General features: G+C 42.4%; 1 protein-coding gene and 1 long non-coding RNA gene across 2 annotated transcripts in view; one reads left to right on the forward strand and one right to left on the reverse strand.

The window, feature by feature from the left end:
* The window catches only part of SHMT2 (serine hydroxymethyltransferase 2), a 117706-nt gene that overhangs the window by 18469 nt on the left and 81416 nt on the right, over nt 1–17821 (forward strand). The gene's annotated exons all lie outside the window — the stretch shown is intronic.
* LOC149473394 (uncharacterized) lies at nt 868–14142 on the reverse strand. Its single transcript, XR_016313369.1, has 2 exons — nt 13541–14142; nt 868–1572 (listed from the first exon to the last, which is right to left on the reverse strand). It is a non-coding gene; the product is annotated as an uncharacterized LOC149473394 (long non-coding RNA).

Here is a 17821-nt window from a genome sequence, read left to right on the forward strand (position 1 = left end):
GTAAACTGGCTTACATTGCCGACAGGGTCCCTGTGTGCCTAGATGACTGACTTATGCACATGAGCAGGAGTTGTATATTACAATTCTGCAGCTGCCAATGGAGATGCCCAAAGACTGGTTTGTGATGCCGGTGTGATCGATGGGATATAACGGCCTTGGGCGAGGTACCTGAACCATTAGAGAAGAGGTAAGTATAGTGCTTTTAGTTCCACTTTAAGAGGGACCTTCCCTTCCAACTCTGCCAAGGTAATTACTTGCCTCTAAAGATGGTTGCTGCCTCCTGCGTTATTATAGCCCACTTGCCAAAATCTGGTGTTGGCTTATCATCCATTATGCATGTCCACAGTAAGCAAGCACATTAGCGACATCTTTCCTGGAAGCAAATGAGCAGTGGGTGATGTCCCCCTCTCATTTAGAGGCACCCGTAGACATTCCCACTATTATGCAGTTGTATCCATATTCAATTTCTATATACATTGGTAGATTAGTTTTCAGTGGTTTTCTTGCTTATGAATGGTGTAAAATTAGGAATTGGCTTCTGAGAGGGGTGGTATTTTTGCAGACTAATTTAGTAGATTTTAAGAGCCACAATCATGAACTATACCTAAATGAGGATCGTTGTGTACAAGTGAGTGGATAAATAATAGTAAAAAAAAATGCCTTTTTTCTTCTGCATTGTTAATAGATCTGAAGTAGAGAAATGTCATGTACTGTTTTGCCCTTTAAGATTTACTCAGAAATGTATTTTCGAAAATCCACTTTTTTACTCCCACACACAAATACAAGAGAAGCAATTAATTTCATTTTAAATGTTTTAAAAGCAGAAGCAGAATTTGAAGACAAAAAAGAAAAGTGAAGAACAGTAAAGACAGATTATGAAGTGTTTTATTTTAAAGTTGATCTCCTTGATTTTCTTTTTCTTCATTTTAAGGGTCTCAGAATCCCAATGTTTTGCCCTTCCAAAACCTTTTTTAAAAATTTTGGATAGAATTGAAAATAAGTAGAACTCCAGTTGAGGTTTGTCTTTTTTTTTTTTCCCTGCTACCTAGCACTCTGTTCAATGATTTCTCATTGCTTACTGTACTGCTGCAAGAAATGTGGAAAATCTGCCAACTGCAACTTTTTTTTTTTTTTGGTTTACTTGGGTTGGCCCTTAGACTTCCAGTTAACTTTTCATTGCAGTCTGTGACACTGTTTCACATTTTCCTATTACGTCCTGTCAGGTAAAACATCTGTTTGGGATGAGAGGGGAAATCTGTAATGGAGCTCTGGGTAGCCATATAATTCAGGGTGGATGTTCTAATCCTTTTTCCACGTGAGAGGCAGGTCAGTGAATCACATGGTGCATTTTAACTGGTAGAGCTGGATATTTTCTCCGCTCCTGTATTGGGGGACAAGCAGTGATGCTGTACGGAAAAGCTCAAGAAAAAAAAGTTCACTTATTTATTTATTTTTTTTTTTCAGATCAGTCACATGGTTGAAATTAAAGATCTTCATTTTTTTGTAAAGCTTTGTGAATTGACATATCCTTTGAACAGGTTGCAAAGCTTGCTCGAAATCTTTTGGTATTATCTACAATTAAAGAACAATGATTATGTAATTGTAAACCTCCAACCAGTTTTTATTATATTTCATATAAAAAAAAATAACATATCATGGCTGACACAACAGGCATGTACTAAACACCAACATATGTTTATACTAAAACATCAAATGGGTACTGTCACAGCTGCTTCCCCCCCTCAGTCCCCCCAGCTGTCCCTGCCTTCCCTAGTCCTTCCCCTCAGGCCCCCCTGCTGTCCCGGCACGGCTCTTTGAAGCCGAGCCTCAGGACAAGAGGCGCGGCCCCTATCACCTCCTGCAGAGATGAAAGGGATTCCGGCTACAGGCTGTTGCCGTGTGATCCCTGACATCTGCAGCGCGGTCACGGGAAGTTCCCGGGCTTGCAGATGTCCCTGGACAAAGGCCGCGCTCACGAGAGGCACGGCCCCTGTCCAGGGGGCGTGCCTCATTGCCGGGCAACGAGGCACGCCAGCTCAGGCCCGCCCCGACTAGGGGGCGTCTGACATCAGCTTAAGAAGCTGATGCTGGGGATTCACCGCTGTGCAGCCACTGAAGGAGCCCCAGCTGTGGCGGGACCTTTGTGGCCAGACTCTGCAGAGACCCAAGCCTGCCTAAGACCCCCCAGAGCAGGGGAAAACTGCCTGCTAGCTGCCAGGGATCCAGAGACCCCCAGCCACTGCCTGCAAGCTGCCAGAGATCCAGGGACCCCCAGCCTAGGGGAGAGAGTGCAGGACTGCCTGCTAGCTGCCAGGGATCCAGAGACCCCCCCAGCCTAGGGGAGAGATTGCGAGTTGCCTGCTAGCTGCCAGAGATCCAGAGACCCCCCCCCCCCCAGCCTAGGGGAGAGATTGCGAGTTGCCTGCCAGCTGCTAGAGATCCAGAGACCCCAGTGGGAGACCAGGCACCCTGTTGGATCTGTGATTACATGATCTCTCCCTGTTTCACTTGAACTGTTCCTGTGCTGACCCCCCACCCCCCCTGTTGGATTACAATTGCTACAGAGACTCTTCCTTGGCTCTCAGTGTTGGACTTTAAGTATGTTGGCCCCTCCTTGCCGCCCTTTACTGGCGTATTCGCCCTCCCTGCGAATTCCCCTATTAAGTGACTGTCATCTATTTGTCTCAATAAAGCTTTGTGCGTTTGCCATCTACTCTGTGTGTTCTGTCCTGCCTACCCTCCATCACAGGTACACATTCAAATGTCCACAGAAAAATTCAGCAATTGTATGATACTTGCCAGTAAGTCTTTTTCATGTATGGCACTTGCATAACGTTGGTGGATTCTTTGTGAATTGATCCATTTTGTTTTCTTAAAGGACCTTTTAGTACAACTGCTGCCACCACCCCTTCAAGTGCAGTCTGCCTTCTTAGCTTCCTTCCTGTTCCAGCAATATTCACTGCATGGCTCTATACTGCTTTTACAAGAAATACACCTATGCCGGTTCCTCCTATTGCACATGTGCCCTATGGCTTCATTTTTTTTTTTTTTTATATTTATTAATTTTTCAGATAAACAAGTTATACAAACATACTCATTAAAACCTTAGCTTATTATCAAAACATTTATTGTTTCTTCCCTTCCCCCCGCCCCCCCTACCTATTTACCACCTGACCCCTTCTGCTCTGCATTTACCTGTTCACTTCTGGAGATTGTAATCCCTATAAAAGAACAATATGTTTCCATATTATTCTATGTTAATCCCCCATACCCTCTAAGGCTAGCCTTGACTTTTTGAATTCCTCCCATTTGTTCCATCTTGTATGGTGACTCTTTATCTTAACTTCATTCAAATGATAAAGTTCCTCCAATTTACATATTTGATCCACCCAGTCTTTTATTTTCGACACTTCCTGTCTCCTCCAATACTTGGGAATCAGTCCCTTTGCTGCATTCAAATAGTACAATAAACCAGATTCTTTGTATTTTTTAACTGAAAGCTTAGTACTATGAAAAAGGCAAATCTCTGGGTCTACTAGAATATCGACCTCTGTAATGTTCTGAATTAAGTTTACTATTTTTCCTCAATACTCTTGTATTGTATACAATGCAGACACTCCCACCATATGTGATACATTGTGCCTCTACCTCCACATCCATGCCAACATAAAGGTGATTTATCTCCACTCAATCTATGTGCCACACTCGGTGTGATATACCATCTTGCCAAACACTTATTTCATTTCTACCTCCTGCATATTTATATTTCCGTGGATTTATTCTATACATTTTCCTCCGTTTTTCCACATTTATTGTAACTCCTATTTCTCTTTCCCGTTTTTCTATATATGGAGGACTTGTATCTGCATTTATTTCAGTGAGAATCTTATATATTTTAGAGGTTCTGTGTTTCCCATGTCCCCGTGTACTAAACAAGTGCTCAAAAGGATTCCAATCCTCTATTCTTAAAGGCTTTGGAAGCTTTCCTATAAAGTGTTTTAATTGAAAATAACACCACTCATCCATTCTTGTAAAAACTTTTTTTTTCCAATTCCTTAAGTGATCCTATTTCCTTCCCCACCATTATATCCCTTAATTGTGCATCTTCCTCCTTAATCCACTTCCCTGTGATACCTTCTTTACCCAGGGGGAAAAACTCTGTGGACTTAAAGGGCATTAACAATTAATTAAATTCCCATTCCATCTGTTTGTGTCAACAAACTTGTACTGTCTGCTAATCCTCTGTATTGTGGAGGTAACCATACAATTCCACTTAATTTAGTATTACTTAGTATATTTTCTATTTTAACCCAGATTTTCCCCTCTGCATTATATGTCCAGTCAAAAATTCTTGCCATTATTACCGAGTTATATCTTTTTAAATCTGGGTCTCCCAATCCTCATTTCTCTTTATTTCTACAAAGAATTTCCTGGCCTAATTCTCGTTTTTTTATTCCTCCTAATCTTATTAACATTTTTTTAATTGATCTAAAGTATACCTCTGGTAGTTTAATTGGTATCATTTGAAATTTATATAATATTTTTGGAACAATCACCATTTTCATCAAATTTATATGACCTATCCATGACGGGGTTCCCCCTCCTAATTTCCTTAGTTCATCCCTGATCTCATTTAAGAATGGGATATAATTCAATTTATACAAGTTCTTGGAGGATACAGTTAATTTTATTCCTAGATATTTCAATTCTTTTCCTCTCCAAACAGAGGGAAATTTCTCCTGTAACCTATTTTTCTCTATATTTGTAAGATTTATGTTTAAAATTTGTTTTTGTTGGGGTAATTTTTAATTTTGACATCTCCCCATATTCTTTCAGTGATTTCATTAAATTTGGCAATGTTATCCTTGAGTTTCCAACATAGAACAGCATGTCATCTGCATAAGCTGCCACCTTATGCTCCGTATCTCCTTTCCAAATTCCTTTTATATCTATATTCCTTATTGTAGCCAAAAGAGATTCCAATGATAAAACATATAGCAATGGATACAAAGGGCATCCCTGTCTAGTTCCGTTTTGCTTCCCAAAATACTCTGCCAATTCCCCATTAACTGTGATTGCTGCAGAGGGTTGACTATACAATTTCCTTATCCACTCTCTCTTTCTAGGTCCCATCCCCAATACTTCCAATGTATCCAACATATATCCCCAATCTACTCTGACAAATGCCTTTTCAGCATCGATAGAGAGTACCAACGCAGGGATTTTCTCTTTCCTACTTTTTTGTATGAGAAACAGAGATCTCAGTCTTTAGCTTCATTTGTTTCTATGAATTGACTGTACTGGTGTTGGTCTCCAGCTGTCAAGCAGAATATGGGTCCATAGGAATGAATGGGGGCATTGCGCACTTGATGGGTGTTCTTCTATTAAAAAGACAATGGTGTGCCAGACAGTGGATGATATTTATTATATTATTGTTATACAGGATTTATATAGCGCCTACAGTTTGCGCAGCACTTTACAAATTTACAATTTGGTGCAAGAGGAATCAGAGGGCCCTGCTCATTAGAGCTTACAATCTAAGAGGAAAGGTCAACTGATACAAAAGTTAATAGCTGTGGGGGATGAGCTGACGGAAAAAGTAAAAACACAGTGTATTAGTTAGAAGCAGGATAGGCTTCTTTAAAGAGAAGGGTTTTCAGGGATCGTCTAAAGGTGGATAGATTAGGACAGGGGTGTCCAAACTTTTTTCAAAGAGGGCCAGATTGGATGAAGTGAACATGGTGGAGGGCCGAACATTTTTCCAAACATTCTTTGAACCATTACAATTAAATGCAAATAAATTATTTTATGCCAAGTTACCGTATTTTTCGCCGTATAAGACGCACCTTACCATAAGACGCACCTAGGTTTTAGAGGCAGAAAACAGGAAAAAAAAATTCTGAACTAATGGACTGCGGACAGCACAGGGATGACCAGAGACTGCGGACAGCACAGGGATGACCAGAGACTGCGGACAGCACAGGGATGACCAGAGACTGCGGACAGCACAGGGATGACCAGAGACTGCGGACAGCACAGGGATGACCAGAGACTGCGGACAGCACAGGGATGACCAGAGACTGCGGACAGTACAGATGACTGCTGACCTTTGGGGAGGTGGGGATCGGGTACCTGAATTTGACAGGTACCCGCTCTTACTTCCGCAGTTGTTCTTTGATCTTACCTGTTCCTCGATCCAGCCGCGCGCTGTCTTCCCGGCTTCTGTAATGGCGCTCGGCATGACAGCCGGGTGCCCAGTGCGCATGAGCGAGAAGCACTTGCGCTTTGTGATTGGTCCGGCGGCTTCTGGGATCTGTCATGTGTCCCAGGTACCGCCTTACCATTCACAAAAAGCACCGCTTCTTGCGCATGCGCACTTGGCACCCGGCTGTCATGCCCAGCGCCCACACTACAGAAGCTGGGAAGACAGCGCGCCGCTGGATAGAGGAACAGGTAAGGTCCCGCTGCAGAGCTGAGCGGCCGGCCCGGTATTCTGACATGGCCGCGGTGGAAATACCGGACCGGCCGCTCCATATTCGCTCCATAAGACACACTGACATGGAGGGCCGTATTAAACCGACCCTCGGGCCGTAAATGGCCCGCGGGCCGGACTTTGGACATGCCTGGATTAGGATATAGTCTAACAGATTGGGGTAGGGAGTTTCCATAGGATGGGAGAAGTCCTGGAGGAGAGCATAGGAGGTGGAGACATGGTAACTAGAGTGCAAGAAGTCTTGGGAGGACAGAGGAGAGTGGTTTGGTTGATTTCTTGAGACCAGGTTAGTGATTTAGCTGGAGGCAGAGTTGTGGATGGCTTTTTAAGTTGTTAGTACTTTGAATTTTATTCGTTGGGTGAGTGAAAGCCAGTAAAGGGTTTGGCAGAGAGGGTTACTAGACAGCTAAACAGCTGGTAAGGTGGATGAGTCTGGCAGCAGCATTCATGGTGGACTGAAGGGGGGATAGCTTATTCAATGCGTAGGGAGTTGCAGTAGTCGAGGCGAGGGATAACCAGGGAGTGAATTAGTAGCTTTCTGGTGTCATTGGGTAAAAAGGAGCATCTTCTGGAGATGTTGAGGTGGCATGATTTGAACAGGGATTAGATGTGGGCCTGAAAGGACAGTTTAGAGTCCAGGGTTACCCCTAGCACCCTTGCATGGGTGGATGGTTTGATAGTTGTGACATTGATCTTAGCAGAGAAATCAGGGGAAGAGGCACGTGGGGGACTGTGACGAATGCGGTGCCCGACCCCTGCCCTTCTCACCCTCTCATGACAAAGGACCTGCCAATCTCTGCTTTCTCCTCTTATGTGCTCATCCAGAAACAAAGCAGATGGTGGGTTGAACTATCCAGCAGCCTACACATCCTCTCAGAGTGAAGGTCAGGGTGCAGAAAGACTGCAAGTCTCAAGCTATCTTATCTCCGCCCATGCTTGTCTCTTGGACTTCTCCAGAGCCTCTCCCATCCTCCTGAAACTCTCTATCCCAATCTGTTTGATTATCTCCTATTCTAGTTGTTTTCAGGTAATCCATGAAAACTCATCTCTTCAGGGAAGCCTATCGCACCTCCAACTAATTGAACTTTTATCTCTTCCATCAGCTCACCCCCCCCCCCCCCAGAGATATAACCTTTTGTACCACTTGCCCCACCTTATTAGATTGTGTGCTTATAAGCAGGGCCTTCTTAACCCTTCTGTATTTTGTTGTATTGTAACTGTACTGTCTCTCTTTAGATTGTAAAGGGCAATGCAAACTGTTGGCGCTATATGAATCCTGTATAATAATTATGTGTTAAACTATTACCAGCCATGGCACCTGGGTTAAAGGAGCTCATGGGACAAAGCTGCCATAAGGTGAGCATTCTGGCCTGTTGTTGTCCCCCCATTCAAAGTGACACAAACCAGAGAGGACTGGCAAGATCAATGGGTAATTATTGGGGTTTATAGGTAGGGTAGAACAAAATGTAAAAGACAAGAGTGCATATTGTTTACATTTTTCATATAATTAAAACTTAAAAAAAAAGCATTGGATTCTAGTTTAGCTGTTCATTTAAAACCAAATATTTGAAATTTGGAACCTTGAAAAGTTCATTGCGTTCTTTTTGTTGTGAAATTACTTCTAGCTTGATTTTACATAAGTGTTCTGCCACAAACATAGGGATTTAGTGTTTCATGTGGTGTGTTCTGATATTCTGTGTTGGAGTTTGTATATTTATTTTACAACTGATGCAATCCAGGGCCAGGACTTTCATCATTTCAGTAGTTCCATATGCAGAAAGCAAGGGAAGTAATTGCTGAGGCGGCACATAAGCACACAGCCCTGGTGCCTAGCATTTACATGTTTAAGAAGAAAATTATCTAACCGTTCCTCCACAGATTGTCCTAAACTGTCATAATCATTCTGCTGGCTTTGAAAGTCATACACTTGAAAATATATATTCAGGACTGTAATAGACACACTTTTCACTTTGAGTGGCTCATATTGCATTTTCATATGGATTAAAGTCTAGAAAGGGTAACAATAAAAGAGCATCTACGTTTATTGACTTGAGGATGTTTAAACTTGTTTTTCATTGTGTTAAAGGGGCTTCCTTCTTTGACAATATGTTCTATTCTATTTTAAATGTTTTGATAGTTGCAAATTCCTGTCTGCAAATCCCTGAATTATTCAGGCGTTCAGAATATAACTCTTCTATCAGCCTCTTCTTCATTTTAAAGCTGAACTCTGGGTTAAATTAGTTTGTGGACATTGGCACTGTAAGAAAATAAACTGCCACCAATGAAATGTGCCCCATGTGTGGCTGCTGCTTGGTTTGGTATGACTCAAAATTTTATTTAGCCCCCAAACTACAGTAAGCGCTGGACATCTGGCACTAATTTACAGTTTTTACTAGAGTACAGCTCTCATAGAGGTTCCCCGGCTTGGCATTCCATTAAAAAAAAAATTGTATTCTTTTCAATTAATAAAAGGGGTCCTATGATTGGAGGAGGAGATGTACATTTGCACCTCCAATTGTTTTTTGCCCATAGTGCACCTGTGCCAAGACTATGGGAATTAAATTATTTAAATATTCTTAACAAGCAGTAATTTTTAATAAACCATCCCCGACCTTTCTAGTTGCATGTACTGTAAAGAAAGTCCGCCTCAACAAAGTTGGCACTCTGAGGTCAGGTTTCAGTTAGTTTTTCTTACATTTTTTGGACAGCAGTTGTGTGTTTTTACATTAGAGGGTGCTAGGCTGCTATAAATCTGGTGCAATAAAAAGTAATCGGTGGTGGGTGGGGGAATTTAACTTTTTGTTGAGCTGTAACATTTAAAGATTAATTTCTCCATAATGCCTATAGATATGTGTGAGGGTTTGTTTTGAAGTGCTTTTACTTCTTGTAGAGAATATGTAAATCTTTTTAGTGTGCATCATATGAGTAGAGTGTTTAAGCAGAATATTAAAGTCCCTCAGTATTGGCTAGACATAGATCCTTTCATAGCTCCTGTCTAGAACTTGACCAATTTCTAAATAGGAAAAATACTTTGTAGTAGTTTTAGAAGTCTTATAGGTCTGTTATTGATGGTCGTGGCTTTTATAGTTTTAGAATGGCTTCTGGGCACAGGAGAGTTCAGGGGATGATGGAGCCTAAAAGTTTGGATCTCAAGGCTACAGATACAGTAACAGCTTGGTTCTGGTGTGAATGTAATAGTTCGCCCCATTATTGCTATTCACCTAGTTAACAATGTATAGATGGCTAATAAAGTTATATCTTCATCTATTAAACAACATGTTTTGCTAATTCTAGCACTTTTGCATTGTTTCATGGCCAAGTACAACATGAATAGCAATAAAAGATCCATGTGTAGGATGGGGCATGGCTCAATCAAAGGGAATTTCCCACACACTGGCTTTAGTATTCTGATACACTGACCCAGAACAAGCACACAAATAAGGAAATTGTCTGGAGTTTGCTTTCATCCAGACACCATTGAATGGGCTGGAAAATTCAAGCAGATTTATTAAAAATTGTGCAAAGAGCCAAAATATAAAATGCGGGTCAGTTATTAAAGTGGTCTTTTATAAACTAATATTTGCAAAAGATGTTGGAGAATCAATAGATTGAGCTTTGTATGGATTAACTGTACAGTCATAATAATCCTCTCCAAGTCTCGGAAGTGCTGGTTATCACACTCTAAGATTTTTCAACACATTAAAAAATCTCATTGGGGAATGATCATTCCTATTTCTGCAAATGGGTTTTCGTCACATTTCCTCCACATTCACATGTCTGCTGAGTTAAATTATGTATTTTATTAATTTTATATAGACTTAAATACACTGCTCAAAAAAATTAAAGGAACACTTTTTTTTTATCAGCGTATAGCACCAAGTCAGTTAAACTCCTGGTCGGTTAAGTATCAGATGGGGTTGTTAATTAGTTTCAGCTGTTTTGGTGTTAATGAAATTAACAGGTGCACTAGATGGGCAACAATGAGATGATCCCCAAAACAAGAATGGTTTTACAGGTGGAGACTGATAGGATCAATTCCTGTCTGTAGCCCACTTGTCCTCAATTATTTTTCACCACCAGGCCTGGGAGAAATAAAGCTCCAGACCCTGAAGTGTAAAAGCTAAATCTATGAAAGTTTAATGCATGCAAGCAGTATTATACAGTTCTCAATAGACGTTGCTTAATTTTAGGATATACAAAACGGAAGCCAGTTAAATAAGACATATTTCCTTACAGTTCCTCCCTTTTGTCACATAGTGACAACACATCAAATTTCACAGCTGTTTCCAATATAAATCCGGGTTCTTTAAAAACTTATCAAAAATACACATACAAAGTTTAGCAATAACATAGAAAACAAATATTAGTAAAAAAAAAACCCATAAAATCAGTATGCCTACTTTTTTAACCACTTGAGCCCCAGAGGATTTTCCCCCCTTAATGACCAGGCCTTTTTTTGTTGTTTGGCGCTGCACTAATTCAAATGATAATTGCGCGGTCATGCAATGCTGTACCCAAACGAAATTTACGTCCTTTTTTTCACACAAATAGAGCTTTCTTTTGGTGGTATTTGATTACCTGTGCGCTTTTTATTTTTTGCGCTATAAACAAAAAAACCACGAAAATTTTGAAAAAAAACAATATTTTCTACTTTCAGCTATAAAAAATATATCGTAAACTCAAAGTTAGTCATACATTTAAGCCAAAATGTATTCTGCTACATGTTTTTGGTAAAAAAAATCCCGTGCATTAGCGGGCAAACTGGCGCTATCTAGGAGGGGCGCTAACACTATCGGAAGTCACCAGTGACACTAATACAGTGATCAGTAAAAATCTGTTCACTGTAATCAATGACACTGGTGACAGGGCAGTGAAGGGGTTAACTGGGGGGGGGAGGGGGGCAATCAAGGGGTTAAATGGGATTTCTGGTGCACTAGCGGGCAAACTGGCGCTATCTGGGAGGGACGCTAACGCTATCGGAAGTCGCCAGCGACACTGATACAGTGATCAGTAAAAATCTGTTCACTGATCAGTGACACTGGTGACAGGGCAGTGAAGGGGTTAACTGGGGAGGGGGGGATCAAGGGGTTAAGCGGGATTACTAGCGTACTGGCGGGCAATCTGGCGCTATCAGGGAGGGGCGCTAACACTATCGGAAGTCGCCAGCGACACTGATACAGTGATCAGTAAAAATCGGTTCACTGATCAGTGACACTGGTGACAGGGCAGTGAAGGGGTTAACTGGGGGGGGGATTAAGGGGTTAAATGGGATTACTGGTGTACTAGCGGGCAATCTGGCGCTATCTGGGAGGGGCGCTAACACTATCGGAAGTCGCCAGCGACACTGATACAGTGATCAGTAAAAATTGGTTCACTGATCAGTGACACTGGTGACAGGGCAGTGAAGGGGTTAACTGGGGGGGGCGATCAAGGGGTTAAACAGGATTACTGGTGTACTGGCGGGCAAGCTGGCCCTATCTGGGAGGGGCGCTAACACTATCGGAAGTCACCAGTGACACTAATACAGTGATCAGTAAAAATCTGTTCACTGTAATCAATGACACTGGTGACAGGGCAGTGAAGGGGTTAACTGGGGGGGGGGGGAGGGGGGTGATCAAGGGGTTAAATGGGATTTCTGGTGCACTAGCGGGCAAACTGGCGCTATCTGGGAGGGGCGCTAACACTATCGGAAGTCGCCAGCGACACTGATACAGTGATCAGTAAAAATTGGTTCACTGATCAGTGACACTGGTGACAGGGCAGTGAAGGGGTTAACTGGAGGGGGGGTGATCAAGGGGTTAAACGGGATTACTGGTGTACTGGCGGGCAATCTGACGCTATCTGGGAGGGGCGCTAACTCTATCGGAAGTCGCCAGCGACACTGATCAGTAAAAATCGCTTCACTGATCAGTGACACTGGTGACAGGGCAGTGAAGGGTTAACTGGGGGGGGGGGCGATCAGGGGGTTAAATGTGTTCTAGAGTGTTCTAACTGTAGTGTAGTGCTTGTGTACTCACTTTTTGGATGTCTTCTTCTCTGTCTGGAACGGAATGTGTCCAGGCAGAGAAGAATGACATCATATCCTGCCCTGTGTATTTGTCAACACAGGACATAATAGGACAGGGACCAATCATGTGATTTCAGCCAGAAATCACTGGCTGAAATCTAATGATTGATCCCTCCTGGATCAAATCGTGTCACCCGCGGGTCGGCGGGAGCGCGCGCACGCCCCCCTGCCGGCGAAAGTGTCGGGAGCGCGGAACCCATTTTAAAACGTGGTTTTGCGCTCCACTGCCGCCCTGCACACGTATATACACAGTGGCAGGGCGGCAAGCGGTTAAACCATCCAAAAAAATATCCAAAACTTCCCAACACTTTAAAAGGGGACCAGGCATCTTTTGGCTATGTATCGAGATCGAGTTTGTAAAGCATTTACCTGGGATCTATGATTCTCATTGACTTCATAGTAATCCGGAATCTCAGCAGATGTGTTATGTATCCATGTACAACACTCATAGTCAGTCGAAGACTCACACAGCCCGGTCAATGCTGCACCCATTTGTTCTATTTTCATTTCATTTATGAGCACCTGTTTCCTCAATACAACATTCACATTCAAACATTTACTTGTACAAAGTTACCTTCCTCAAGTGCTTTCCCAGTGACATTAAGTTTAGACTTACTACAAAATTATGTCCTTCATTTGTTTATAATTTAAATGACAAATTTGTGTGATGAAAAAAAAAAAAAAAAAAAAAAAAGTTGTCATTTTTCAAGAACTTGTCGGAAAAAAAAATCTTCCATGGACTCCATATGCCTCTCAGCAGATAGCTTAGGGTGTCTACTTTCCGAAAAGGGGTCATTTGGGAGTATTTGTACTATCCTGCTGTTTTAGCACCTCAAGAAATGTGATAGGCAGTCAGAAAGTAAAAGCTGTGTAAATTCCATTATCTATACCATAGTTTGCTATAACTTTCATACAAAGCAATCAATATACAGGCAGTCCCCGAGTTAAGTACATTCGGCTTACGTAATACTCATACTTACGTACACTTCCCTCGGGACCGGAAGTCAAGCTGTCAGCATTCTTGTGCAGCAAGCTGATAAGAGACTAGCTGATAAGAGACATCAGAGAGACATAAGAGACAGAGACATCCATTGCTCGTTACTTGTGGGGCTAGCAGTGTCTGCCCACTATCTCCAAAGTGATTTAAGACTGTCTGTCTGCACCTCCGGGGAGAGGAAAGGAGAGGCTGTCAGGCTGCTCACTGAAGTGATCCTCCGTCTGTGCAGGGGGGAGGGGGCAGCGTGTGCTGTGTAAAGGAGAGCAGAGTTCTCTCATACAGTACATTACAGTACAGTGTATTTTTACATTTGGATGTCGGAGACACTGTTGCTGCCCAATCCTCTCCAACATGCCATCCTCTGCCAAGATAGTTTAAAGTTGTACTCTACACTGTACAAGAGTTTACAGTATAATATTTGAATGTTGAATTTGATGTTTAAACATTTACATGCACATAAAAGTTAAATATGTTAAGGCAAACATGTGTCCAAGCTGCAGTTCTTATGCAAAACACCAGTTTAGAGCCTCTTGAGGTTTTACTGCTTTCTGTAACCTTATTACAAAAACGTAATCTAATATCCTGTCGTTTGGTTAGTAGTTAGTGCTTATAAAAGTGCCTGATTCAACTTATGAACAAATTCGACTTATGAACAAACCTACAGTCCCTATCTTGTACGTAACGCGGGGACTGCCTGTACACTTATTGGGATTTTTTAACCAACATGTAGCAGAATACATTTTGGCCTAAATTTATGCCGCAATTTGAGTTTTTTGGATATTTTTTATGACCGAAATGAGAAGTTTTTTTTTTAATATATTAAAGGAACACTTTTTAACCTCTTGCCGTCCGCCTGCTGTTTATAAACGGCAGGACGGTGGCACTCCAGGGGCGGGTTGCCGTTCATAAACGGCACCCGCCTTTCCTAGCTGTGCGCGCACCACTGCGATCCGGTGCCCGCTGTGTCCTCCGGACACAGTGAAACACCGATCGTCGGACGGGACCTCTGTACGAGGTCCCGATCATGTGATCACTGATTGGCGAATCAGTGATCACATGCAAAGTAGTAAGCAAGATGTCACTTGTGACATCATTGCTTAGTACGTGTGAAATCTGTGAATGATCACAGAGGTCACATGGTACAAGGCTATTCACAACAGCCTTGCACCATGTGACAAGCTGTGACCAATCACAGCTCACTCAGTATTTCTCAATGACTGCAAGAATGCAGACAGAGAGAAAGAGAAATGATTGCTTTTACATCCTTTATGGATGTAAAAGCAATCAGTGTAAAAAAAAAAAAAAAAAAAAATCTTCATCACCCCCCACAAGTAGTACAGTGTCAAAAAAATACTATAAAAAAAATATAAAAATGTTTAAAAATTATAATTTTTGGTTATAAACTAATTTGGATTTTTTTTTTTACTAAAAAAATAACGGAATAAATTTTGGCCAAGATTTATGATGAAATATTATTTATTTGCAAAATTTTATTAACACTTTTTTTCAAAATTTTTGGACATGTCATTTACATAGTAAAAAAAATAATAATCCCAGCGGTGAATAAATACGACCAAAATAAAGCTTTATCTGTCTCAAAAAATGGTAAAAAATTCATATGGGTACAGTATTGCATGACCGCGCAATTGTCATTCAAAATGTGATAGCGCTGAAAATTGCCCTGGACAGGAGGGGGGTAAAAGTGTCCCGACAGGAAGTGGTTAATAAGAGTATTGCATCAAGTCAATTAAACTCCTGGGATATTGATCTGGTCAGTTAAGTAGTAGTGGGGGGTTGTCAATCAGTTTCAGCTGCTTTTAGTGGTAATGAAATTAACAAGTGCACTAGATGGACAACAATGAGACAATCCCCAAAACAGGAATGGTTTTACAGGTGGAGGCAACTGACATTTTTTCTCTACTCATCTTTTCTGACTGATTTTAACTAGTTTTGCATTTGGCTAGGGTCAGTGTCACTACTGGTAGTATGAGGTGATACCTGGACCCTACAGAGGTTGCACAGGCAGTCCAACTCCTCCCAGGATGGCACATCAATACGTGCCATTGCCAGAAAGTTTGCTGTGTGTCCCATCACAGTCTCAAGAGCATGGAGGATATTCTAGGAGACAGGCAGTTACTCTAGGATAGCTGCACAGGGTCGTAGAAGGTCCTTAACCCATCAGTATGACCGATGTCTGTTCCTTTGTGCAAGGAGGAACAGGAAGAGCACTGCCAGGCCCCTACAAAATGTCCTCCAGCAGCCACTGGTGCGAATGTCTCTGACAAAACAATCAGAAACAGACCATGTGGGTTGCCTGAGGGCCCGATGTCCTCTAGTGGGCCCTGTGCTCACTGCGCAGCACCATAGAGCTCGATTGGCATTTGTCATTGAGCAGCAGAATTGGCAGGTCTGCCACTGACACCCTGTGCTTTTCACAGATGAGAGCAGGTTCTGGAGAAGCCGTGGAGAACATTATGCTGCCTGTAACATCATTCAGCTTGACTGTATTGGTGGTGGGTCAGTGATGGTCTGGGGAGGCATATACATGGAGGGACGCAAAGACCTCTACAGGCTAGAAAATGGCACCCTGACTGCCATTAGGTATCGGGATGAAATCCTTGGACCCATTGTCAGACCCTACGCTGGTGCAGTGGGTCCTGGATTCCTTCTCGTGCGCTACAATGCCCGGCCTCATGTGGCGAGATTATGCAGGCAGTTCCAGGAGGATGAAGGAGTTGATACCATTGAATGGCCCCCACGCTCGCCTGACCTAAATCCAAGAGAACACCTCTGGAATATCATGTTTCGGTCAAATTGATGCCGCCAGGTTGCTCCTCAGACTTTCCAGGAGCTCAGTGATGCCCTGGTCCAGATCTGGGAGGAAATACCCCAGGATATCATCTGTCGTCTCATTAGGAGCATGCCCCGACATTGTCAGGCATGCATACAAGCACGTGGGGGGCCATACAAACTACTGAGTACCATTTTGAGTTGCTGCAATGAAATTTCAGCAAAATGGACTAGCCTGCTGCATCATTTTTGGATTGTCTTTGAATTCAGTCCTCCTATAGGCTGATCATTTTAATTTCCATCAAACAGTGGGGCATTTTTATGTTCCTAACACATTACCCAGTCCATATCAATATAGATATCCAGCATGATATTTTTCCCCATTGAGATCTAATGTGTTTTCAAAGTGTTCCTTTAATTTTTATTTTGAGCATTGTAGTCAAATTTGTTTTGCTGTCTGTATCCTCTTTGGGGACATTCACTCCTCTATTTGCTCTGGTTTACATTGTAACTAAAACAGAAAATGATGGGAAATCCAAAACTTTAGCATTGCCATCATAACAAGAGATGAGTGTACGTTTTCCAAGTGGGGGCATCTGGGGTAGCTTGATAGACAGAGTAAGCTTTTTGTTCTTGGAAACTACAATAGTGATAACTCTGCTGGTATTTTTGACTCTAGCACCTCCTCTTGTTTTCTCCCTGCTACAAAATTAATAAAAATACAGAATTGATAGTGGGGACCCCTCATAATGTTCACAGCAACTCTAAAAACATATGAGTTCAGCTCCCCCCTCATCCCCCATAATACTTATCTGAGCCTGATCTCAATCCAGATCTGTGCACAGGAGCCTCAACTCTCCTAGATCTCCATCCCTCAGCCTCAACTCTCCTAGATCTCCATCCCTCATTGGCTGAGACACATGGCTCCTGCTGCCATCATTTATGAGCAATGGGGCAGGGCCAAACAGTACTTTGTGTGTCATATGGACAAACGCATGGGCGGCTCGGGAGAGAGTACGCACAAATGCCCCCAGAGCAAACAGCTTTCTATGGGAGCACTCAGCAGGGGGAAGGAGCCATAAGCACTGGCTGGGGTCCTGAGAATAGGAAGATCGAGACTGCTTTGTGCAAAACCATTGCACAGAGCAGGTAAGTATAACATGTTTAAAAAAAAAAAATATCAGATCCTTTTTAGTTTGGTGATATCCCACCAACAAGACCTTGACGAATAAAGGAAATGGTCAACTGATTTAACTTTATAGCATCTCCCACAAACTGAAACTCTTTTGCTTTAGGCTAGGTTCACACTGTTTGGGGGTTTGCGTGGGAACGCTAGCCCGTTCATTTGATTGGGCTGCCGTGGCTGTGTTTACATGCAAGAAAAAGGTTCCTGCAGTATCTTGCAAATGCAGTGGCCGCATTGCGGATTTAGATGCATGGGGATGTCATTAAGAGTGAATGTCTCTTGAGTCTC

Source organism: Staurois parvus, unplaced genomic scaffold, assembly GCF_062004578.1.
Source record: "Staurois parvus isolate SC_StPar_1 unplaced genomic scaffold, SC_StPar_1.0 ptg000017l, whole genome shotgun sequence".
NCBI classification, from domain to species: domain Eukaryota; kingdom Metazoa; phylum Chordata; class Amphibia; order Anura; family Ranidae; genus Staurois; species Staurois parvus.